This window comes from Mirounga angustirostris, unplaced genomic scaffold (genome assembly GCF_029215605.1).
Source record: "Mirounga angustirostris isolate CCGP_5_RB_7025 unplaced genomic scaffold, mMirAng1.0.hap1 SCAF_14, whole genome shotgun sequence".
NCBI lineage: Eukaryota > Metazoa > Chordata > Mammalia > Carnivora > Phocidae > Mirounga > Mirounga angustirostris.
The window spans coordinates 37834451-37861558 of record NW_026991722.1 but is presented as its reverse complement, the minus strand read 5'-3'; the positions used below and the strand labels follow the sequence as shown (position 1 = coordinate 37861558).

The window sequence follows — 27108 nt, the reverse complement described above, 5'->3', positions numbered from 1 at the left end:
ACCTTAGGCATGATGATGATTTTTTGGTACAAAACCAAAGGTACTATGGATGAAAGAAATAATTGATAAGCTGGACTTCATTAAAATTAAAAACTTCTCTGTGAGAGACACTGTCAAGAGATTGAGAAGACAAGTCACAGATGGGAAGAAAATATTTGCAAAAGACCTATCTGATAAAAGATTTTTATCCAATATATACAAAAAACTCTTTTTTTTTTTAAGATTTTATTTATTTATTTGAGAGAGAGAGACTGAGAGAGAGAGCACATGAGAGAGGGGAGGGTCGGGAGGGTCAGAGGGAGAAGCAGACTCCCTGCCGAGCAGGGAGCCCGACGCGGGACTCGATCCAGTGACTCCAGGATCATGACCTGAGCCGAAGGCAGTCGCTTAACCAACTGAGTCACCCAGGCACCCTATACAAAAAACTCTTAAAGTTCAACAATAAGAAAACGATCAACCTGATTAAAAAATGGGCAAAAGATATAAACAAACGCCTCATCAAAGAAGATGTACAGATACAAAGCAAGCATATGAAAAAATGTTCCATATCATATGCAATTAGGAAAATGCAAATTAAAATAAGAAGTTACCACTACACACTTATTAGAGTGGCATAAATTCAGTATGCTGACAACACCAAATGCTAGCAAGGATGTGGAACAACAGGAACTCTCATTCACTGCTGGCAGGAATGCAAAATGGTACAGCCTCTTAGGAAGACAGTTTGGCAGTTCCTTACAAAACTAAACATACTCTTACCATATGATCCAGCAGTTGTGCTCCTTGGTATTTATCCAAAGGAGTTGAAAACTTATGTCTACACAAAAACCTGCACATGGAAGTTTATAGCAACTTTATTCAAAATAGCCAAAACTTGGAAGCAACCAAGATATCCTTCAGTAGGTGAATGGATAATAAATCGTGGTAGACCCAGTGTTAAAATGAATGAGCTATCAAGCCATGAAAAAACCTGGAGGAACCTTGAATGCATAATACTAAGTGAAATAAAACCATCTGAAAAGGGCACACACTGATTACAGACATATGAATATTCTGGAAAAGTCAAGACAGTCACCATCATGAAGATCAGTTGCCAAGGGTAAAGTGTGGGTGGGGGGAGGGAGGGATGAATAGGTGAAGCACCGAGAATTTTTAGAGCAGCAAAACTATTCTTTATAATATTGTAGTGGTAATACGTGTCATTATACATTTGTCAAAACCCCCAGAATGTACACAAAGAGTGAATCTTAATGTAAATTATGGGTTTTGGATGATAATGGTATGTCAGTGTAGGTTTACCAATGGTAACAAATGCACCAGCTGGTGTGAGATTTTGATAATGGGGGAGGCTTATACATGTGTGAGGGCAGGGCATGTATGGAAAATCTGTACTTTTGTTCCATATTACCACAAACCTAAAATTGATCTTAAAAATAAAGTCTATTTAAAAGAAAGAAAAAGGGGAGCCTGGGAGGCTCAGTCATTAGGCGTCTGCCTTCGGCTCAGGTCATGATCCCAGGGTCCTGGGATAGAGCCCCTGCTCAGTGGGGAGCCTGCTTCTCCCTCTCCCACTCCCCCTGCTTCTGTTCCCTCTCTTGCTGTGTCTCTCTCTGTCAAATAAATAAATAAATTCTTTTAAAAAAAGAAAAGAAAAGAAAAGAAAAGAAAAGAAGAAAAGAAAGAAAAGAAAAGAAAGAAAAAAGTTAAAGTGAATGAAAGCCTTGTTTCTTGTGTAACCACTATGGAAAATTATTTAAGTGGACCAAAAACCAGCTCAAGGCATTTTTTTTGTAAGGTAACCTTGGTCAATTTAAAAAAATGAAAATTCACAAAAAATTAAATATAACAAAATCTCTATGTCTCTTTTAATTGCATGTATTTCTAAAAATACTTCTTCATATTTTAGAACAATTCATACTAAAAAATAAAAATTTGCCAAGGATATAAACCATCCACTTCCATTAATATTCTCTTAAAAAACAAAGACTTTCCACCATAAAATAACTAAAATGCACAGCTCTTGGAATACAAACTGGTGCAGCTACTGTGGAAAACAGTATGGAGTTTCCTCAAAAAATTAAAGATAGAACTGCCCTATAATCCAGTAATTGCACTACTGGGTATTTACCCATAGAAGACAAAAACACTAATTCAAAAGGATACATGCAGCCCTATGTTTACTGCAGCATTATTTATAATAGCCAAGATATGGAAGCAGCGCAAGTGTCCATCAGTTGATGAATGGATAAAGATGTGGTATACATATATAATGGAATATTATTCAGCCATAAAAAAGAACAAAATCTTGCCATTCTCAACAACATGGATAGAGCTAGAGAGTATAATGGGAAGAGAAATGAACCAGTCAGAGAAAGACAAATACCACATGATTTCACTCATATGTGTAATTTAAGAAACAAAACAAATGAACAAAGAAAAAAAGAGAGACAAACCAAAAAACAGACTCTTAACTATAGAGAACAAACAGATGGTTACCAGAGGGGAGGCAGGTGGGGGATGGGTGAGATAGGTGTTGGTGATTAAGGAGGACATTTGTTGCAATGAGCACTGGATGATGTATGGAAGTATTGAATCACTATATTGTACACCTGAAACTAATACAACACTGTATATTCACTACCTGGAATTAAAGTAAAAACTTTAAAAATAAATAAAAATAAAAATAAAATAAATACACAGCTCTCAAAATAAGGCAACTTTCTAGGGTCATGTGAACAATGGGCCATAAGATTTGAAAGAGATACCTCCACATATAAAAACAAGACCCTCAAAACAGGGTCAACACATGTAGTGAAAAAAAAAATGGAATAGGAAAAAATCTGCCCATTTAAAAATAGGGAAGACAAAGTGATTTGTCTTATTTTCCTTTATCTCTTTATTGAGAAAAAAAAAAAAGTCTCACCCTTGGGAAAACAATGGAGAAAAAACTTGGTAGAGCTATTTAGGTAGAGCTATTCAGACTTAAGAAATACGATGAATTCCAAACAGGATAATTTTGTTTTTAAAAAATTCACTCTTGAATACATCTCCGTTAAACTGCTGATATCCACAGACTGACCACATTAACAAGCAGCCAGAAAGATAAAACAGATTACTTTTAAATACCAGCTATTTGTCTGACTGCAAACTTCTCAGTAATCAGAAAACTCAGAAGACAGTAGAATAATAGTTCCATGGCTCTAAGGGCAAATACATATTAATGTAGAACTGTGTACTCAGGTAAATTATCATTCAACAATGAATTTTGAAACAAAAACCAAAAGCATTTACCACCCTCACTAAGGGAACTTAAAGGAAGTACTTTAGATCCAAGAAAATTGCTAGATGATTCTAGAAAGGAAATACTAAAATTATAAGCATAATTTATTTGTAACATTAGAGACTTTTTAGAAATTTTTTCCAAAGCACTTCCTAATAGATAAGTCAGGTTCTTAAGGAGTCAACTGCAAGGAGTTCTTACCCCCCAATATTTAAGAGGAAAGAGAAGCAGGGAACAGTTAAAGATAAATGCCAAAATTAAAAATCAATTTTGCTCCTATATCTAAGAAACAAGTTATTTCCATTTGTCTATTAAAAATAGTGCTGCTGTGAATATTTTGTTCATATTTTTAGTATACCCATGTACTTATTTCTTTTAGACATATAACTAAGAGTAGAAATGTTTAGTTACAGGGTATATTTATGTTCACATTGCACTACTTCCAATATTTAGGAATTTCTAGAAGCCCTGGAATCATAAAGCAAGATGAGCTCATTTTTAAAATACCCTTAACTTGGGTATCTACCTCCAACACATATTGATCTTTGATGCTATGCCTTTGCTTAATTCTATAATGTCATGATGTATATTAAAATTATTATGTGAAAATAAGCTTATATTTGTTGAGTGCTTCATATTGTATCCCAGACTGTGCTAAATGCTTCACATATATTTTAATCTTCTTAAGAGTCATCTATCATTGTCATTTCACAGGTGAGGAATATGGGGCTCAGAAAAATTAATGCATTCTCCATGGTCACATATATAGGCCACGGAACACACTGCAAGGGAACAAATAATAACTATGGCGCAGCCTGGAGATCCTCTCAGTAGAAGAAACCTAGGGTCAGGGCATCTCTGGAAAAACTAGCCTCACTCAATGCAGAGGCACATATGAATCACAATGTTTATGAAATATTAAGTCTGCTAAGATAGAGACTATATTCTAATAAAGAGATCTCAAAATATTGTAAGTTAAATAAACAGAAATGCATTTCCCTCCCACGTAACAGTCCAGAGAGCTGGCCAAAGCAGTAGTTTTGCCATCAGAAACAGGCAACGGCCAAGGATTCTCTAAATTTCACTAGTTCCCAGCCAGAAGTAAAAGCGAAAGACAAAGTATAATGTCTACTCATGCAGCATTGGTCCAAACTTAATCACAGGACCACACCTACAGGCAAAGAAAGCTAGAAAATGTAGTCAGCAAATTGGTCAAAGGCAGTCAGGTGTCCTGCTGAAATTCAGATGGTTCTATTTCTAAAAAGAAAAAAAAACAATGAATATGAAAAAGTGGAAGCCTCTGCCTCATTTACTAGTCAGACCTGACAGAAACTGGACATGTGTGGGGCGCCTGGGTGGCTCAGTTGGTTAAGCAACTGCCTTCGGCTCAGGTCATGATCCTGGGGTCCCGGGATCGAGTCCCACATCAGGCTCCCTGCTCGGCAGGGAGTCTGCTTCTCCCTCTGACCCTCCTTCCTCTCATGCTCTCTGTCTCTCATTCTCTCTCTCTCAAATAAATAAATAAAATCTTAAAAAAAAAAAAAAGAAACTGGACATGTGCCAAGATGTAACAAGGAAACAACTGGAAAAGTAGTTGTGTAAAGTCCAGTTGGGGGAGGCTTGAATGACCATCTGGAGAGAGTGACCTCATATGGTAGCTAATGAGAAGCCTTTTTAAAAATAAATATTTTTATTGAAATAGAGCATACGGTCAAAATGCACATATCATAAATGTACAGCCTGCTAAATTTATACAACGTACCCATGTCAGAATCACTCAGCTCAAGAAATTTAAGTTTCAGCTCTCCACCCGCATTTTCATGCCCTTCCCAATCACCAACCTTGCTCACCTCCCTGAAGATAACCACGACCTAACTTCTCTATGTAGATTTGTGTTGCCTATCTTGTCATGCCATTATGTTTGCGGGATTCATATATGTAGTATGTGACAGGATTTTTTAATGTTTTACAGCTGCACAGTATTCCATTACAGAACATACCGTAATTTTTTATTTAAATTCAACAAATTAATATATAGTATATTATCAGTTTCAGAGGTAAAGTTCAGTGATTCATCAGTCTTATATAACACCCAGTGCTCATTATATCCCGTGTTCTCCTTAATGTCCATCACCCAGTTACCCTATCCCCACACCCTCGTCCCCTCCAGTACCCCTCATTTTGTTTCCTATAGTTGAAAGTCTCTTATGGTTTGTGTCCCTCTCTGATTTCATCTTGTTTTATTTTTCCCTCCCTTCCCCTATGCTCCTCTGTTTTGTTTCTTAAATTCCACATACGGGTGAAATCATATGATAATTGTCTTTCTCTGATTAACTTATTTCACCTAACATAATACTCTAGTTCCATCCACATCATTGAAAATAGCAAGATTTCATTTTTTATGACTAATACTCCATTGTGTATATATACCACATCTTCTTTATCCATTCATCTGTTGATGGAAATATGGCTCTTTCCATAGTTTGGCTATATGGACACTGCTGCTATAAACATTGGGGTGCAGGTGCCCCTTCAGATCACTACAAACTAAATACCTAGTAGTGCAATTGCTGGGTCATAGGGTAGCTCTATTTTCAACTTTTTTGAGGAACCTCCATACAGTTTCCCAGAGTGGCTGTACCTCCCCCCAACAGTGTGCCAGGGGTTCTTCTTTCTCTGGAACATGCCATAATTTATTTAACCATTGTCTTCAAGATAAACATTAGAGTTGTTTCCAGTTTTCAGCTACTAAAAATAATTCTGCTCTAACAGTTTCCCTTGTGTTTTTCGGTGCACCCATTACTCATTTCTTTTGGCTATATACCAGAGGAGTAGAATTGCTTTATAGGATATACTTACATTTCAGGCACCTGGGTGGCTCAGTTGGTTAAGCGACTGCCTCTGGAGTCCTTGGATCAAGTTCCGCATTGGGCTCCCAGCTCAGCAGGGAGCCTACTTCTCCCTCTTACCCTCTCCCCTCTCATGCTGTTTCTCACTCACTCTCTCTCTCTCAAATAAATAAAATCTTAAAAAAAAAGAACATACTTACATTCAACTTTTGTAGATCATGCTAAATAGTTTTTCCCAAGTAGCTGCATCATTTATTATTCCCCTGGCAACACAGGGGCATTCTATTTGAGCTACATTCTCACCAACACATGGGAAAATCATTCCTTTTCATTGTAGCCATTCTGGCAGTTGTGATTTTCATTTGTCTGCTAACTACTTAGTAGTTTTAATTTTCATTTGTCTGATGACTATTGAGGTCAAGGACCCTTTCTCTTATTTATTAGTCATTTGGAGAACTACTCTTGTTGAGTATCCCTCCTAACTGTTTACCGTCTTCTTATTGGGTGGTCTTTTTAACTTATAGGAGCTCTATAGATAGCCTGAATATGAATCCTTTGCCAGTTTGTAACTTTCTTCTCAGTGAACAGCTTTTGAATTTTTTGAATGAGAGAGTGGCAAGAATAGTTCCATGTTTTGAGAAAATTCATCTGTCATGAATATGAAAGAGTCAAGCAGAGAAATGTTAAAAGGATAATGTATATATTTCCTGATAATGTATGTATATATATAATGAGAGCCTAGTTTAGACAGAGGGCAACAATAATAAAAAGGAAAGGAAAAAGATGAGAGAGACACTTTATAAAGGATTGATTCATCTATTCAATTGTGAGAAGACTTGATAACTGATTAAGAAAAATATGGGATATGCACAATTTATGAAGGACAGTGAATACTTGATAAAATGCAGTCAATATTGGCAGATGGGAACTTAGGAAAATGAAAGTTTTGAATTACTGAAGAGTGTTTACTTTGGAATTCGTTTTTACTATAATGATCACACCAAGTAACAACAAGGCCCAATTTCTCCCAACTTAGAGGCTTTTTATCATTCTTGCCATGATTAACAACTCCATATTCATTTTCTTTTCAAATCACTCAAGGAAAAATAAAACGACAAAACACAAGCCTAAGGAAAGTAATATTTTTTTTTAAATCAGAAAGGAACAGAAAACTCCTCAAGGAGAATTTTTCCAAGAAGGGATATTTGAGGAGGAGCAACCCTAAGATTGTCAAAACATTCCCCATTTCCTCCTGCCCTCAAGACTAGCCACATGCACTTCTTTTCTTGGTTCTTAACCCACTTATAAATAAGTTAGAAGTAAAAGCTACAGAACCTCCCTCAAGTGATTTCATAAAAAGCCCTTAATCGAATGAGATAACAAGTCCTCTATCATTATCATCAGGGCCAACATCATCATCTAACATCTACTGAGCACCTGACATACACTGTATATTATATGCATTATTTGATCCTTGTAAAGTCCTGTAAATAAGTATTACGCTACTATTACTATTCTATAGCAGGATGCTCAAGCAATTTGCTCAAAGTGACACAGCTAGTAAGTCATGGACCTTGGACATGAACCAAGGCAGCTTGACTCTAGAGCTTCTTTCTTATCTATTGTTCTCTACATTTTCCTTGCCAGCTATCATGTATCATTGGCAGTTAAGGCCATAAAAGAATAAAATCATAACAATTAGGATTTAGTAGTAAGTACCCGAATGTGGAAAGTCCCATAGGGCATGGTGCACCCTAAAGACAGAAATGAAATTGAGACCCAATCTGAGTGACAAAGACTATTGAAAATACCTCATGTCAGTTCACTTATCTCCCTCTCCACTTCCACCCTGTTATCACTAACCTTCTAATCACTAACACTTCTATAGTCTTTAATTTCCTCTCCATCTCTAAACTGTCACCTCCTCTAATTCATTCTCCATGCCAGAATGATCTTTTTAAATTATAAAACAGCTCAGACCACCCTTCTTAAAAACATTTCATAGCTTCCCACTGCACACAGGGAAAAAATCCTTATTAGGGCCCACCAAATCCTACAAAATCTGACCCCTGCTTCCCTTTCTTCCCTAATCCTGCTCCTCACTTTCCTTCTCACCATGCACATTGCTTTTTATGTTAATTCATTGAATACAAGAAGCCCTTCTTTACCACAGGATCTTGGTGACTGCTATTCTGTCTGCCTGACCTGTTCTTTCTCCAACAACTTAAATGTTTGGCTTCTTCTCATCCTCATCTCAACATAAGAACTTTTCTTATCATATAGCACCCTGGTTACTTCTGTAGTAAACTTTCTAAAAAGCTGTAATTTTATTACTTAGTCATAAATGCAGTACTCTATCTTTCCTACTAGAATTAACCCTCATGACAGTGTGCCTGGCACATCCTAGATACCAATAAGAAATCTGATGAGATGAATGCAAGAATCAATAAATGGCTCCATGTTTCTTATCTTGGGTAACTGGGGGGATAGTAAGGTCATTAACCAAGATATGAAATACAGTAGCAGAAGCAAGTTTTGAAAAGGAACTTAGTTCAGTGAGGGAGAGAGATGCCTGAAGGAAAGACCAGTAGAAATGTCCATGAAATAGGTAGGTCTGGCATTCAGAGAAGAGTCTGGACAAGATAACGTAGGTTTGAAAGACACGAGAATAACAGGGCAGATGAAGCTATGGATGTGAAAGAAAAGGCCCAGGAAAACAAGCTGAATGGATAAAGCAGAAGACCAACAGGCAATATAAAAGAAGAAAAAGGACAAGAGCACCTGGATGGCTCAGCTGGTTGAGCCTCTGCCTTCTGCTCAGATCATGATCCTAGAGTCCCAGGATTGAGCCCTGACCCCCATCAGGCTCCCTGCTCAGCAGGTCTCCCTCTGACCCTCCCCCTACTCAAGCTTGTGCGCTCTCTTTCTCTCTCTCTCTCTCACTCTCTCTCAAATCAATAAAATCTTTAAAAAGAAGAAGAAGAAGAAAGAGGACAAATGAAAAGCATGAGGAAAAGCCTTCAAAGAGATCAGAGAAGCACCAGGAGAAGATGAGGACAGATTTTCCAGGATGATGAGAGGTTAAATCAAGAGGGAGGGTCAAAGTCTTAGGAGAAGTTAATTAGGATGACAAATGAAAAGGGGGATTCAGGGTTGGTGTTTAGGAAACCCTAATGGCCTCTGGGAGAGGCTGCAACCAAGTAGATTAAGACACTGAAGATAAACGTGTTTCAAATTCATAGCTTTACCTAGCCCTTGGACTATATAAAAATCTTTTTTAGAGGCTTTGAAAACCCCATGACACAGAAAGTGTGACAAAACTAAATTATTAAGTACTTCACCTATCAGCTTTAGGGAATAAATAGTTATCCGACATTGTTGGAATTTTCTAAAGAGGTAGTATTAAAGTTAGCAGAAAAGGCTAGTCTATTCAAAATTGCAGAACTATGTAAGGAAACTCATGATTATCAGTAGCAAAAGCTACCAGGGTGCTTTCAGAGAATGAAAGTTGTACCATATACACATTAAACAGAAAAGAAATTTGAGAAGCAAGGGGTTGAGACCAACAGCAGTTCACAGAGCCTGCCAGGGTATGGTTGGCAATTCAAGATCACAGATGCCTCAACTTGCTCTAATCAGGGAGAATCCTTCTTGCTAAGTGCATTCATGCCGGTAGTCAGTAGAGATGCATCCATGCACTAAATCTTGAACCTGAACTAAGTGTAAATATTCTAGGGTATTTAATTTACCTCCCACCCCAGTTCAAAGGCAGATCCATGCTAAAATAACCCCTACCCCCCTGCAAAGCCAAAAACTGATCTCAAACATGGATGGAATGGAGCCCAGAAATAGACATTTTAGCACTGGATTGGAATACAGACTGGGGGGGGGGGGGAACAAAACAAGGAAGAGGCTTCTGAACAGCTTATTCTTTCTCTATTATGTCCCCAGATATTCCGACACATAATTATTCCACTCATTTGTCAAAGAGTGGTTAATTTCAACAAAAGGATGTTTCTATGTTATCCATATACTACAAATGAAAAGCAGGAATTTCACGTATCTACTGTAATTAAAAAAAAAAAATTTAAATCTTTCTGTTGATAATTAGATTTTGTCCAGAACAGTGTTCTGCGGAATAAGCTGTTTGTCAACAGAAGAGGTGTGGCAGACATAGTACAAAGGGAGTCACTTTTCATCCTCCAGACCGTTAATAGTGGAAAACACTGAGATACAGAGAATTCTGGGTGGAAAGCCGAATAAAGAAAGGTGTGGTGGAGGAACCCCGGGCGAATTTTGGAAGTCTACCCTCTCATTTCCTGTTTGTGGGAGGCGAGCAGTGGCAGGGGCCGGGTCAGAGTTCCTGGAAGAGAGCGCTGGGGCCAGAGAGGGTTCTGGTGGCTGCAGCTCGTCGGGCGGCGGCGCCGGTAGCAGCCGGGACAGGTGAGGCTGCCCCGGCGGTCTCCACCGCAACGCTGGAGGGGCGGAGGTGAGAAAGGCGCCGTCCAGCCGCCCCGCGCCCGCCGCGCCTCCCCCGACCTCGCGCCGGCGCCCCGCTGGTCCTCCAGCCACACACGCTCGGCGCTCCAGCCTCTGCAGCGCCCGCGGCCCACCGCGCTGTTGCCTGGGCAAAGGCCGGGGGTAAGGAAGGCCACGGCCCTCTTCCCTCGGGCGTTCCCTGCCCCCTGGGCCCGGAGCTTGAGGGCGGGAGGAGATCTGAGGACTCATCAAGCCGGGCCGGGCCCAATGGTGCCCTTGGAAGAAGGAGGCGACGGGGCCTGGAGACCCGGCGGGGACCCGAGGCAGCCGGGGAGAGGTTCAACCTCCCCGCCTTCCCAGCACGTTGGAGAGGCATCTGCTTTCTCCTCCGCGGCCGAGGCGCTAGGATTTGCGGGCCACCTTCCAAAGGTCCGAGAGAGCCCGTTAGAAGCTTACCCCACCCCAATCCATCCCCACATCCACGCGAGGGCCGAGGTGCGTTCCGGGGAGGGGGGCGCTCCCGCTGGCTGCGGGCTTTCTGCCCCCATTCCCTCCGCTTCCTGGCCCCCTCGCAACGCCTGCCACCTGCCCTTCACGCCCACCTAGGCTTATGTCCAAGGACCAGGACACAGCGTCCTCGCTCTTTTTTCCTGCCCTTCCCTGGCTTTGGGGAGCGAGAGGTAGACTCCCTCGGAGCCACTCAGTAGAAGGTGGCTAGTGCAGCCAGGGACCCTAGGGTACCCCCAGCCTTCCCCAGGGTCAGCAGCTCCGCTTGCCCTGGCCTCCCATGGGAGAGGGGTGCAGGGGAGGGGGAGTCGTCAGCAGGCAGAGCGCTGCCACCCCCAGCCAGGTAAACTGTCCTTTAGAGGCACCCGTGACCAATGATTCAAAATTGCATACAGAAACTGATTTTTGCCCAGAGCCTAGAAGAACTGAATCATGTGTTTGTTCACTGGAGCAAAACAATCACGGGTGGAGAAGGGCGTCTCTTCTGGCAGCGAAGTCAATGGGGACTGTTGCCTTGATTTCAAAAGGCGCCACGATTTTGAAAGAAATAAACATTATTGCTTAGGTGTAGACAAAGAAAAAAACCAAAGAAACTATTTTTTATTTCTAGTTGAAATTTTCAGGACCGTTTTCCATAGTTACAATATGGACCTGTTCACTTCTTGAGCAATATTTTATTGCTATAACCAGGGCTTTTCATAATAGAAGCTTTTAGTATTACCTTTTAAATAAGATCCACAAAATTTGAAAATAAATTTGTAAGCAATACCTGTGTTGTTGAATATACATTGTATCATTGATTTTTCCAAACATTTATGGAGATGCTTGATGAATCACTGTATTGTTCAATAATTGTTGGTTACTTAGCACTTAGGGCAAAGATAATCTGCAACTGGAGGAAATTCATAGGGAAATGAACAACATTTGTCAATTAGATTTAATAGTTTGCTTAAGAATTTTTTAAGTGATATGTATATATGTATACATATTTGGATACTAAATAAATTTGGTACTAAAACATAGAAGATCTTTCAGTTAGAGTTTCAATATTCGATATATGCCTTAAAATGCAAACTGAAGTGTTATCTGATTAATTCAGGTATGTTCTGGTATATTTGTACTGAAATACTCAATTTTATAAGGCAGTTACTTCCAAAGATGATTTTTATAAAGAAGTTCACTTTAAATGTGATACAGTGAGTAGGAGATTAATAAAGACAATATATCTTTAATCATCTTCCAAACTGTCAAACTATTTCTATATGGCAGAAATGTTTCTATCTCCCTGGGGATTTATCCATGCCCTCAAGTGCCAAATTAGCTCCTTTTTTGTCCACATTGATTAAAGGAAAATGCATATTTCAATTGGGAGATAGATCTGTATATAAGCCATAGAATGTATATGGACTAATGTTTAAAATATCTCACTTTATGTCATCAGGATCTCACAGAAGAAGGCTCATGATCAGAGTACCCCATCGCCCAATGGTAGAGGTTTAAATGAATGGGAAGCAAATAGAAAAGCTTTTGGCCTTCTGGACTGCTTCTTTTGCCGTTTGAAAAGACCTAGCTGCTCACTCCTTATTATTTCACATGGTATGATTAGCTCTCAGCAGGTCTGGCATGCTTTCAGCTAGGTCTCAATCTTTGCATATTCAAGTATTGTTCCGTTTTCCCAAGGTACAATATATATTGGGGCATTAAAATATAGACTATAACACAGAGCTGCTAACTAAAGCCTTCAAAATGAATAATTATCTGATCATTTAATATTAGTGCACACTAGAATTGAGGAAACTGGAAAAAGAAGTATATAAAGAAATGATTTTAAAGAAACACATATCATGTACTCAATATGCAATTTTTGTTAATAGATGTCTCTAGATAATAGAACCAGAGGTTATTTTTTCTTTCTCTACTTTTCAAGAAATCTATAATAAGCAGGTATTAATTGAATAATAATAAACATTATATATATTTAAATTGATAAATGTCTACACTTTTAAAAGCATAAGTTTATTTTAATCTGTTAGTTGTGACAAGCAATGCTATATTTTTTCAATGTCTAAAATCTTCCTAGAAAAAAAAGCCAACTGAATGAAAATTTTCAAAATATGTCTTTCCAAGAGTTGGGAATATTTCAGAGATTCTTAACACAGAATACAGAGCCAGAGAAACTTGTATGTACATCTCCAGCTTACTCACTAAAGAATGTTATATTAGAAGAAACTGTTATATTTAAAATATTCATTAACCTTATTATAAGACTGTCAAACCTCCAAAGCTTCATATGATAGAAAGCTGACAGTTTTTATCCACTGATCAGAATATAACATTATAGCTTACCTGGGCCAGTAGGTACCAACTAATTCATAAGTTGGAGTTAAAGTGTTTGACAGAAAAATATTAATAGAACAATTAAGAAAACACAAATACAACATAAAAATAGCCACCTTCTAATTCCCACTTCAACAGGGTATGTCAGTTGGATCTTGCACCTAGATTTGAAGTAAACAAACAGAGTCTGTCATAGGCAAGCAGGGAGGAATTGAAAGACGTTTGTCTTTTAACAGAACGTAGATTACACAAAAATTTGTCTATGTTCATTTTCCCACAGTCCCAGCATCAGAGGTACATCATTTAAACTTGAGCTGATAATAAAATCTAGAACTACAGTAATATCCACTAAAGCTTATAAATTTGTAACAATCAAACTGTTCTAGAACAGCTATGGAATACTTGTATATAAAGTGCTGTTAAGCTTTAACCTAAATTATCTTGAATTTCTTACACCTCCCACATATCCAATTACTAAGCATAACTATTAAACCCTTCTCAAATCTGCTGACACTTGCCTGTATCTCTTGCTTGGATTACTTATTCAATTTACTACTTGTTTTACTGGTTTCATTTTTGACACCTACAATTTAAAGTATTTTCATAAAATGAAAATCTGAGCCAACTTACTCTCTCTCCCTCGTATGTGTATACATTTTAAATATATTATTGAGCACACATATGAGAAACCCCAAGAACACCAAAATTAAAATTTAAAAGAAATGGCAAAGTGAAATCAGAGAAGTAAGTTATAACAGAAAACTAAAGCTTAGGCTTATCTGGAGGCAATTGCCCATACCAGGAACCTACAGCTTCTGGGGATTGGAGGGAGCCAGAGGAAGAAACTAAACCTTGGATTCTGGCAAAGCACAGTAAATAAGCTGATTTGTGAGTGCAAGGATTTAGAGGGAAAGGAATGACAAAAAAAAAAAAAAAAAAGACTGCATTTGGGGCAATATCTTCACATCTAGATTTCAGTTCACCAACTCTTCAATGTTATCAAAATTTCTATTGAAACCTTTGAGTTCCTACTTTCTATATTTGTTGTTTTTTCACTTATAAAATATGTTCTAGATCTGTCCAGTCACTTTTATATCATTTCTTTCCCTCTAATTTAAGAAAATAATAGAATTTTCCACAACTGGTAAAAGTCATTAATTCAGAAATTCAAGACTATATATTAGAAAGCCTAATTATTTTTATTACTTTTTTAAAGATTTTCTTTATTTATTTTTGCGAGAGAGGGAGAACGCACGAGCATGAGTAGGGGGAGGGGCAGAGGGAGAAGCAGACTCCCCGCTGAGCAGGGATTCCCCGTTTGGGACTGGATTTCAGGACCCTGGGATCATGACCTGAGCTGAAGGCAGACGCGTAACTGACTGAGCCACCCAGGTGCCCAAGCCTAATTATTTTTAAGTCTCCACTTAAATACATTATAAGTGAATCTGTAGAACACCATCAGAAGAGAAAGATTTAAACACCTTCAAAAAAGAGATCATCTACAAAAAAGGATAATAGGAGTGACAGCACATTTCTCAACAGGATGATATGATGTAATATGAAAAATAAAAAGACCTTTTTAAAAAGGATTTAAGGAATGCCTGGGTGGCTCAGGCCTGGGTGGCTCAGTCGTTAAGTGTCTGCCTTCAGCTCAGGTCATGATCCCAGGATCCTGGGATCGAGTCCCACATCGGGCTCCCTGCTCCGAGGGAAGCCTGCTTCTCCCTCTCCCACTCCCCCTGCTTGTGTTCCCTCTCTCACTGTCTCTCTCTCTGTTGAAAAATAAATAAAAATCTTTAAAAAAAAAAAGGATTTAAAAAGTTAAAATAACAGGTCTAAATAAAAATATTTTCAGCTGGAAAATTAAGTTTCTTAAACTATACTTTATACTTAAACTTAACCACCCATAGAACTTTAAATAAAGGAACTTCTAAAGCACTAATTTCAAGGAAGAAAACTTGTCTCCAAAGAAAAAACCTAATAGACTGGAATAAGAAACATGGAAAGAAACTAGTGAATTTGAAGATGATACAGTGTAAAAGAAACATGATCTATGAAATAAAGTACAGTATGTAATACATAAATTAAAGAAATAATTATATAAAAGAAGAACAGTAATATTATCTACATTCTGGGGTTCAAGAGAAAAAAGACTATAAACCAAACCCTTGATAACAAAAGATTGTAATTCATGTCCAAGATGGTAGGCAGGAAGGTCCAGAGGTAGAATTTAATAATTATGCATGGCCAAATGTAAATGGCAGTAACTAAGATAAATCTAGTGTATAAATTCCAAATCAGTGAAGGGGAAAGGTGAGTAAAAAAAAAAAATTTTAATGTCAAGGTAGTAGGAAAGAGAACATTAAAAAAGAGCAAGGTAATTAGAAAACAAAAAAAATGAGATGTTGAGGCACCTGGGTGGCTGACTCCCACAGTGGGAGGTGGGAATGCAAGGTTGGTTTAACATTTCAAAAATCAATGTCATCCACCATATCAACAAACTAAAAAACCATATGCTCAGGCCAATAATACAGAAAAGGCACCTGAAAAATCCAACATCCATTCCTAATAAAAATTCTCAAAAAAGTAGGAATTAAAGGAAACTTCTCCAACAGGAAAAAGGACAACGTTTAACTACGCTTTGTACTTAAGACACACCTAACAAAAATACATACGCATTAATACGAACTGCCAAAACATTCATGGTTTGGCCCAAGGAATTCTTTAACATTGTCTTTCACCGGTCTCCCTGTCTTACTCTACTCTCTAGCTATGCCATTCTTTTTTCAATTCTTAATCAATTTTCTCCTTTGCTTTTTAGCCTTTGTAGGTGCTGCTTCTATCAAATCACCCCACCCACAATTTCTTCAGATCCCATCTGGAAGCTCTAAGGGAAAATCATTTCTCCGCCTTTTCCAGCTTTTAGAGGCCGCTTACCTTCCGGGCTCAAGGCGTCTTCTTCCATCTTCAAAGAGCATCACTCCAACCTCTGCTTCTGTCCTCACATCTCCTTTACCTCTCTAGTCCTTCTGTCACCCTCTTATAAAGACACTTGGGATTAATTGGGCCCACCTGGAAATTTCAGGATAATCTTCCTATCTTGTGATCTTTAATCACATCTTCAAAGTTCCTTTTGCCTGGAGATCAGGATGTGGACATCTTTTGAAGGCCATTATTCTACCACTGTGCTCAAATATTTTTGTTGAATAAAAGAAGACAGACTTTGTATTTTTCTAACATTTCAAGCTATTTTTAAGTACTCAGGGAAAAATCAAATAACTTCACTAGGAAAATATCAGAGTAAAATTAACTTTTGTCAATTACAAGCTTCATGAAAAATGTGTAATCTACATACTAAATATTAAAAAAAAATTCCGAAGTTGTTCATCTATAGCCCATAAACTGTCAGTAACCACTGAAGATAAAGCCTGTCATCTCTGTAGCAACGAAAATGGTTATTATTCTTGCTACATCTTCAGTTAGTGCCCTATTCTATTTATCTAGTTTTAAACATCTAAACAGGTTATTAATTCAGGCACTGGGTAAGCCATTAAGAGGAAATATCAATACCAGGTAGAGAATTAATTATCATAAACATATTCTATAACAAAACCATATATGTTTTAACTGTCAGACATCGTGCCATCAATACAATTTAGGTAGGATTTATAAAAAGAATGGAGTTTCATACCATTTTACAAGATAGAAAATACTCAAGTTATTAGTCATCCAAACTGCATTTTATCATGCTACTCTCAACCCTGACCTTCTTTCCAGAATCAAAGGCCTCAGTCTATTGATGAGTTTAAGAATATAGTATCACCTGTCATTTCTTTAATTAATGCATTACTTTATTATTGTTCTGATGTTACTTCAAGTACATCTATTTTCTGTTTCAATCTGGACAAGGGACTTCTTGAGACAAATATTTTATGTAAAACTCCAATTATTTCTAACCTAGAATTTTACATTTATGAATATTTGTATGTGTATATTTCTGTATATGTATATACATACCATATATGCATATACAGATTTATACAAACATATATACATATATAATCAAGTTATTATAAAATATACTTTTGACAACCTGTGAGGTCCTGTTACATATCTGAAACTATTAAGATACATCTGTTCTGTGTCACCACCCAGCATTATAACTACAAATGAATGAAATATTTTTGGATAATGACATCAATATATTAATTAATATTAATCTAATACTAATGTAATTTTGAATTATCCAGTTTTAAAAACTAATTAAAATAAAAAATCATACTTCCAAATCAATTAAAATGTTATTTTAAGAATTCTTTGTTGTGAAAATAAAGAAGTAATCACTTTATAAATGTAGTTTCTCTCCATATCCACCAAACAAATGCTGAAAAACTATTGAAAGATACCTGTTTAAGGGACACCAAACTACAAACTTGCTCTGGGACTCTACATATCTTTATCTGTCTTTAAAGTATTATATGAATTCTTGAATGGCAAATCTTCTTTATACCCACAGATGTTGCAGATGTATCAAAATCAAATATTAACAGTGCCATGTGTTGTGTGAATGTGCTTTTACTAAGGAAAAGTGTCCCTCTCAACATGGATGATGTGTTGAATGTGATATCCCAATGTGAATGGTAATATTTATTTTAACTTCAATCATAATACTTGCTCAGTATTTCTGAATTTAATGTCAATTAATACTTTTTATTAACTAATTAAAGTTTAAAAATCCAGGGCGACTAGGTGGCTCAGTCGTTAAGCAGCTGCCTTCAGTTCAGGTCATGGTGCCAGCCCCACATCGGGCTCCCTGCTCGGCGGGATCGGCGGGAAGCCTGCTTCTCCCTCTCACACTCCCCCTGCTTGTGTTCCCTCTCTCGCTGTGTCTCTCTCTGCCAAATAAATAAATAAAAATCTTAAAAAAAAAAAAAAGTTTAAAAATCCTTTGAGAAACACATGACCTCCCAGAGTGAATGTGAGCAACTGAATGGTACAACACCATGTAGCAATGAGGAGACTGAATGATGCTTGGAAAATTCCTTGCATTATTCACTTAGTGGTGTCCTGCCAGCTTGTTTGCCCCTTTAGAGTGATCCTGAACTAAAGTTCCAGCCCAATACCCAAAAATTTTGGCAGGGAGCTTACACTGTACTATTTAAATTAGTGTACAGAAGTGACATCAAAACTATAATGGCAGAGTAAGAACCTCTGAAAATCTGCCCTTCCTAAAAGTCACGAAAGAACAGGCAAAACTGTCAGGATCTACTTTTCCAAAACATTGGAAACTCATCAAAACCTTACAAAACCCAGCAAGTATTTATTAAAGAAAAAGGGCTAAATATTGAAAAGAATAGGGAAATTTATGGTGTTTTAACTTGCTGTAGTTCCATCTCCTAATGTAGTACTCTGCCGTAGCCTAGAAAAGTAACAACCCACTTTATTAGAGCAGCCTGTTAGTCACCAGAAGTAAGAGAATGGAACCCGAGCTTTTTCAAAGCTTCAGTCCCAAAGAACAGTCGCATTATTTTACCGGTCAGGTGGTTCCATGGAAGACCCCATTTAACAAGCTGTCTGAAGTTGACCTGACTTGGAACTCACCCACTGTGAAAAGCCTCCACCTCGGGAACATTTATGGAAAACAATTACAGGAAAATGTTTTATCTTCACAGCCGCCTACAACAGTGAATAACATTTGAGTCAAACAATAGACTAAACAAAAGCCTAAAAGTAAAAGCTAGGGAATAAGATGTCTATATGGTTTTAAAAGGCTCTAACATATTCCCTAGAAATCCAAAACAACACACTCCTGCACACCCAAAAAAGATCTAAGAAGGCCCTCAGGTCTCACCTCTAACTGAACTTGAGACTCTGCACAAGCAGGAAATAAAGGTTAGGGAAGAGTTGTAAGCAGACTGGCCGACTATCAGAGGTTTGCCCTAACACAGAGAGCCTCTTAGCAAATACTGGTTCTAGGAATTTAAGGGAATCATTGTTTTATCATTAGATTATTAGGCTGAGAAAAGACTTTAGTGGCTGCAGAAGACAAACAATATAGATGTTACATAATTAATTTTAAAAATCCACTAAACAAAAAACATCTATAACTATAATAAGCATCAAAAACAAGCCCTGGAAAAAAGAAGAGAATCTCATTTTCAGAATTCCCATACAATGTTATTTTAAATGTTCATTTTTCAGTAAGAAATTGGAATTGACATTCAAAGAAATAAGAAAGTATTGCCCATACACAAGAATAAAGCAATCAACAGAAACTATCTCAGATGAAACTTAGAAAACTAGAAAACTGGAAAAAAATAAAACCTTAAACCAGCTTTTTAAAATATTTACAAAAAGCTAAATAAAGAAAATCATGTATGAAGAACCAAAGAAAAATATTGGAACAAGGTCACACCAGTGGAAATATCAATAATGAGACAGAAAATTTTTTTAAGAAAGGAAAAAAGAAATTTTGGATTTGAAAAGTAGTATCACTGAAATGAACAATAAGTAGAGGAGTTCAACAGAAGAAAGCAGAAGAAAAGACAGAAGCTATTTGAGCAGGCAGAGAAAAAGAATCCATGAACATGAACATAAAGTTGATGAAATTATCCATTCTGAGGAGCAGAGTAAAAAAAGAAAAAAAGAAAAATAAACAAAACCTTAGAGAGCTGTGGGACATCATCAGGCATACAAACAAAAGTATAATGGGATTCCCAGATTGAGAGAAGTGAGAAAAGGGCACAAAGAGTATTTGAAGAAATAATGGGGAAAAAACTTTGCAAATTTGATGAAAAAAATGAATATATGTATTCAGAAATTTCACTGAACTTCAAGTAGGTTAAATTCAGATAGATCCACACCTAGTGGATCTGAAATATGTCTGCCCCAAATTCATATGCTAAAGCTCTAATACCCATGTGATGGTATTTGGAGATGGGGCCTTTGAAAGGTAATTAGAGAGAGTGAGGTCATGAGGGTGGGAACTTTATGAGATTAGTGCTTTCATAAGAAGAGACATCAGAGAGCTTGTGCTCCCTTTTCCCACCATGCAAGAAGGTGTCCATCTACAAGCTAGGAAGGGAATTCTCACCAGAAAGTGACTCTATTAGTACCTTGATCTTGGAATTTTAGCCTCCAGAATGCTGAGAAAATAATATTTTTTTGTTTAAGTCAGAAAGCCTATGGTATTTAGTCATGACAGCCCAAGCAGACTAAGACACCAAGGTACCTCATCAAACTATTGGCAGCAAAGACAAAGAGAGAATATTGAAAGCAATAAGAAGCAACTCATCATACACAAGGGATCCTCAGTAAGATAAAGAGTTGATTTCTAATCAGAAACCAGAGAGGCCCAGAAGCAGTGGCCATAAAGCAGGAATGCCAAAAACCATATTCAAAGTGCTAAAGAAAAAAACAACTGTCAACCAGAATCTATACCCAGCAAAACTATCCTTCAAAAAGTAAAGACGTTAAAATGTTCTTAGATAAACCAAAACTCAAAGAATTTGTTCCTAGCATATCTAACCTAACAGAAAAACCAAAGAGAGTTCTTTAGTAGGATGAAATGACAGGAAACTAAAAAGTAACTCTAATACACATGAAGAAATAAAGAGCTATGTTATGAGGAAGCCAAATCTAGCAGCCTATAAAAAAATTAAATACCATGATCATGTGGGCTTTATCACAGGAATATAAAGCAGATTCCATATATACAAACCCAATCAGTGTAAAGCCTCATATTAATAAAATAAGGGGAGAACATATGATCATGTATATAGATGCAAGAAAAACATTTGACAAATGTTCAACACACTTTCATGGCAAAAAAATAAAAAGCTCAATGAACTAGGGATAGAAGAAAGTTTCCTAAACTGATAAAGGATATCTATGAAAAAACAAGTTAAGATTATACTTAATTTTCTCTTATGCTCAGGAAGACAAGGTTTTATGCTCCTGTCACTCCAGTCAATACTGTAGTGGAAGTTCTAGCCAAGGAAATTAAGAAAAAAAAGAGGTAATAAAAATCATCTATATTGAGTAAAAAAGAGTTTAGCAAGGTTGCAGGATATAAGATCAGTATATGAAAGTCAGTTGAGTTTTTACACAATAGTGATGAAAAATCTGAAAATGAAATTAAGAAAACAATTCCTTTTATACTACCATCAAAAAAAAAAAAAATGATCAGAACTAAACTTACCAAAAGAAATGACTATACACTGCGAGCTTCAAAACACTGTTGTTGTTATTTTTAAGATTTTATTTATTTGAGAGAGAGAGAGCAAAAGTGGGGAGGAGGGGCACAAGGAGAGGGAGCAGCAGACTCCCTGCTGAGCAGTGAGCCTGACACATGGCTCCATCCCAGGACCCTTAGATCATGAACTGAGCTGAAGACAGATGTTTAAACAACTGAGCCACCCAGGTGCCCCCAAAATATTGTTGAAATAAAAAAGACTTAAACTTCTATCTTAGACCATACACAAATATCAACTCAAAATGGATTAAAGACTTTAACATAAGACATGAAACCATAAAACTCCTAAAATAAAACATAATGGGGAAAATCCTTGACATTAATCTAGGCAATGAGCTTTTGGATTTGACACCAAAAGCAAAGGCAAATAAAGCAAAAATAAATAAATGTGACTATATCAAACTGTAAAGCTTCTACACAGCAAAGGAAACTATCAAGAAAATGGAATGCAATCTACAGAATGATAGATAATATGTGCAAACCATACATCTGATAAGGGGTTAATACTCAAAAGATATAAAGAACTCATACAACTCAATGGCAAAAAACAAAAAATCCAATTTGAAAAGTGGCAAAGGATCTGAATAGACGTTTTACCAAAGAAGACTTCCAAATGGCCAAGAGGTACATGAAAAGGTACTCAACATCACTGATTATCAGGAAAATGCAAATCAAAACTAGAGTGAGATATCACTTCACACCTGTTAGAATAGCTACCATCAAAAAGACAAGAAATAACAAGTGCAGACAAGGATGTGGATAAAAGGGAACCCCTGTTCACCATTAGTAGAAATGTAAATTGATGCAGCCACTATGAAAAACAATATAGATATTTCTCAAAAAATTAAAAATAGAACTACCATATGATCCAGTAATCCCATTTCTGTGTATGCAGGAGAAATGAAAATAAGATACCTACACTCCCATGTTTACTGCAGCATTATTCACAATAGCCAAGAAATAGAAACAACTGTTCATCAACAGATGAATGTATAAAGATACACACACACACACACACACACACACACAGAGGAATACTTTCCACCTGTATTATATAGGTGTACCTGGAGGGCATTATGCTAAATGAAATAAGCCAAACCGAGAAAGACAAATACTGTGTTCTATCACTTATATGTGGAATCTTAAAAAAAAAAAAAAAGTCAATAGAAACAAAGAGAAGAAAAATAGAAAAGTGGTTGCCAGGGGCTGGGATGTAAGGAAAATTGGAAAGCTGGTTAATGGGTGCAAATTTCCAGGTATAAGATGAATAAGGTCTGAGGATCCCATGTAAAACATGGTGACTATAGTTGATAATACTGTATCATATAATTGGAATTTGCTAAGAGAATAGGACTTAAATGTTTTCACACATACATACACACACGATAAATATGTGGCCTGATGGATGTGTTAATTAATTAGACGGGAGGAATCCTATCACAATGTACACACAAATTACCAGATGTACATTTTATTTATTTATTTATTTATTTATTTTATTTATTTTTTTTTTAAAGATTTTATTTATTTATTTCAGAGAGAGAATGAGACAGAGAGAGGATGAGAGTGGGGAGGGTCAGAAGGAGAAGCAGACCCCCCGCTGAGCAGGGAGCCCGATGCGGGACTCGATCCCGGGACTCCAGGATCATGACCTGAGCCGAAGGCAGTCGCTCAACCAACTGAGCCACCCAGGCGCCCCAGATGTACATTTTAAATATCTTAAAATTGTATATGTCAATGTACCTCAATAGAGCTAAAATACTTTTTAGGAAAAAAAAGAGACAAATAAATGTAAAGACATTCCAGCTTCCTAGACTGGAAGACTTATTATTCTTAAAGTGGCATTACTCCCCAAGTTAATCTACATGTTCAACACAATTTATATTGAAATTCCACCTGCTTTTTTTTTTTTTTAAGAAATTGGCAAGTTGATCCTAAAATTCATATGGAAACACAAGGGACTCAGAAAAGCCAAACCAACCTAAAAAAGAAAGTTAAACTAAGACAAGTCACACTTCTCAATGTCAAAACTTACTACAAAGGTACAATAATCAAGACAGTGTAGCGCTAGCTTAGAGATAGACATAGATCAATGGTGTAGAATTGAATATCCATAAGTAAATCAGGTCTCTATAATCAAACGATTTTTGACAAGGGTGCCAAGCTAGTTCAATTGGGGAAAGAATCGTCTTCAACAAATGGTGCAAGTACAACTTGACATGCACATGCAAAAGAAATGAACTAGATACTTCTCTCATAACATATCCAAAAATTAACTCAGAATAGATCAATAACCTAAATGTAGGTACTAAGGCAATAACACTGTTAGAAAAAAACAGGTGCAAAACTTTATGTCCCTGCTTTAGGCAACAGTGTCTTACATATGACACCTATAGCACAAGCAACCAAAGAAAAAATAACCAAGTTGGACTTTATCAAAACTAAAATGTTTACACATCAAAAAACACTTTGAAAAGAAGTAAAAATCCAACCCAAAGAGTGGAAGAAAATATTTGCCCATAATATATCAGATAAGGGTATAGTTCCAGAATATATAAAGAAATCTTACAGCTCAGCAATAAAAAGACAACCCAATTTAAAAAATGTGCAAAGAATGTGAATAGACATATACATATGGCCAATAAGCACATGAAATAACGTTCAAAAGATTAGTCATTAGGGAAATGCAAACCATAAGATGTTACTATTCCATATCCACTAGGATGGCTACAGTAAAACAAAAAAAAAAATGGAACATAAAAAATGTTGGGGGGGCACCTGGGTGGCTTGGTCAGTTAAGCATCTTACTCTTATCAGCTCAGGTCATGATCTCAGGGTCGTGAGATCAAGCCCTGAGTTGGGCTCCACACCCAGTGTGGAGCCTGCTTAAAGATTCTCTCTCCTTCTTCCTCTGCCCCTCCCCCTACCCTCAAAAAAAAAAAAATGTTGGTAAAGACGTGGAGAATTTGGAAACCTCATGCATTGCTGTGGGAATTTAAATGGTAAGCTACTTTGAAAACAGTTTGGCAGTTCCTAAAAACGTTAAACAGGGTTGCCATATAACCCAGCAATTCTACTCCTGGGTATATAGCCAAGAGAACTAAAAAAAACTGTACATATGAAAATTTTGTTCATAGCAACATTACTCATGATAAATAAAATGTAGAAACTTCTCAAAGTGTCCATCAACTAATGAATGGATCAACAAAATTTGTCACATCCATACAATGGCATATTATCCATACATAGAAAGTTTCATTATTGTCAATGTGTATGGGAAAGAGGGCAAATAGATACACAGTCAAAAATCCAATTTTCAGATATTCATCATCATATTTTTTTTACGTAATTTTTCTTCTTGGGCTGCTTCATGGAAAAGTTACACTTGCAAATCCATTTATTCTGACATATGTACACTTGTATTCTCTATTCTGTCTCCTTTATTGTGAATTACATTACTTTTATATGTCAACAAATCATTTTATTTTCTGGTCCACTTCTGTGAATTTGGGATATAATTCAATACACAAATATGCAAATTTCACAAATACAAACAATAGCATGAAAACATTTTAGCCAACCTGACCTGCTCCCTGTTAACTGTTAGCCAAGGCCAGTGACCAATATCTCCTTCATGACACTTGAACAACCAAGTATATAATAGTCATGAGCCATCATTGAGAAAGTATTGAGAATGTAATCTGATGATAATAACATCACAATTAATCTTGCATTTCATATTTATTAAATGTATTTCAACAAATGTTTCATCCCTTTTTCTCTGGACCAGTTAAACTGCTTGTAGACCATTTGATGCTCAGACAGGTTATAAAGTAGGCCAAAGATTTTGCTTTGAGATACACTTACCAGTCTTAGCTCCCTGAAGGCAAAGATTTTTACCCATTGACCATCACCTACCTAGACTATCTAAGAACTAATATATGCCCAATAAAAGTTCACAGTCTTTAAATGTGTATATTTCTCCTTTTCTTTACTCACCTTAACGTCCTTTTGACTCCAAGGAGACAACCTCTATAAGGATAACTTGCCAATCCAGTTTGGCTTCTCTGAATTTTTAACTCTTTTTGCTATCTCCCTGACAGAAAAATTTCACTTATGTGGTAAAAATTTTCAAGTGTAATTTTTCCAAAACAAACTCATTATCATGTACTACCTAACATCAGACACACATCTGCCTCATATTTCCCCTGCCACTTGTAACATTTTTGCACTAGCAATCCAGGCTCAACCTCCAAGTCTTTTACTTCCTTACCTACTGTCAATATTAAAACCTTTTTATCCTTTTAAAAACATGCTTATTTTCTTTATAGTGATGTTTAAATTACAAATGTAATTTGCATATAAAATTGTTAATACTTCAACCCCAACTTCCATGTCCTGTTCCTTTTACGTATTTCAAGATTGGTCTATGGCACAATGACTGTGATAGAAAATTGTGTCTTCAAGCCCCAAATCATGCCAAGTCTCCTTTTCCATTACCACTGCAACTACCCTCAGGTCTTCCCTATCAAAATGATGATATTTTCCATGTTTAAGTCTCTCTGCTTTGTCCACAATCTATTCTGCTCATTTTCCATTATATTGTTCCTAAGATCATGTCTTATTTTGCCACTCTCCAATGTAAAAAAAAAAAAATCATTGATGGCCAATTGAATAGTCTAAATTCCGTGTTTTAACATTCAAGGATCCCCTCTAGTTGCTAAAGCATAAAATAATGAAAATTTGGACTAGGAATTAGAAGAACAAGCTTATTACTAACTGTGCGATCGTACCTCTAAGCCTTCTTATTTATCTGTAGAATGAGGAATGAGTACATCAAAAAAACAAAACAAAACAAAACCATTCTGGCTTACTATAGAATTACGCAAGTCTTTCAAATCTTAGCTTCCATTACTCCACTAAATGGAGTATTTCGTCCAATGAAACTATGAGCCATTCCACAGAAAGGACTTTGCAAGTACTACACCTGGCAAAGTTTTGCCCTTGGCATTCCTCTCTGCAAGCAATATTTAACTCCTACTCCTAATAAAATAATATTCATACATAATGGTTGCATCTTTCACAATTTTTTTCTAAACCAGAATAGCTATTTTCTATAAATTCCCAAAGCATGTGGATTTTGCTTTTTTGGAACACCACCAGCCTTTCTTTATAATATAGCTTTAAAAAAAAAAACTTCATATTTTAGAGACATTTTAGGTTCACAGCAAAACTGAGTGGAAGTTACAGAGTTATTTGCCTTATACTGCCTGCCCCACAAATACACAGTTTTTACCCACTATCGACACCCCACACCTGAGTAGTACACTTGTTACAACTGATGAAACTACACTGTCACTCAGAGTCCATAGTTTACATTAGGGTTCACTCTTGGATTTGGA

The 27108-nt window shown here is 36.8% G+C and overlaps 1 protein-coding gene across 6 annotated transcripts in view; it reads right to left on the bottom strand.

Moving 5' to 3' along the window:
• The window catches only part of NOL4 (nucleolar protein 4), a 420442-nt gene that overhangs the window by 352513 nt on the left and 40821 nt on the right, over positions 1-27108 (bottom strand). The gene's annotated exons all lie outside the window — the stretch shown is intronic.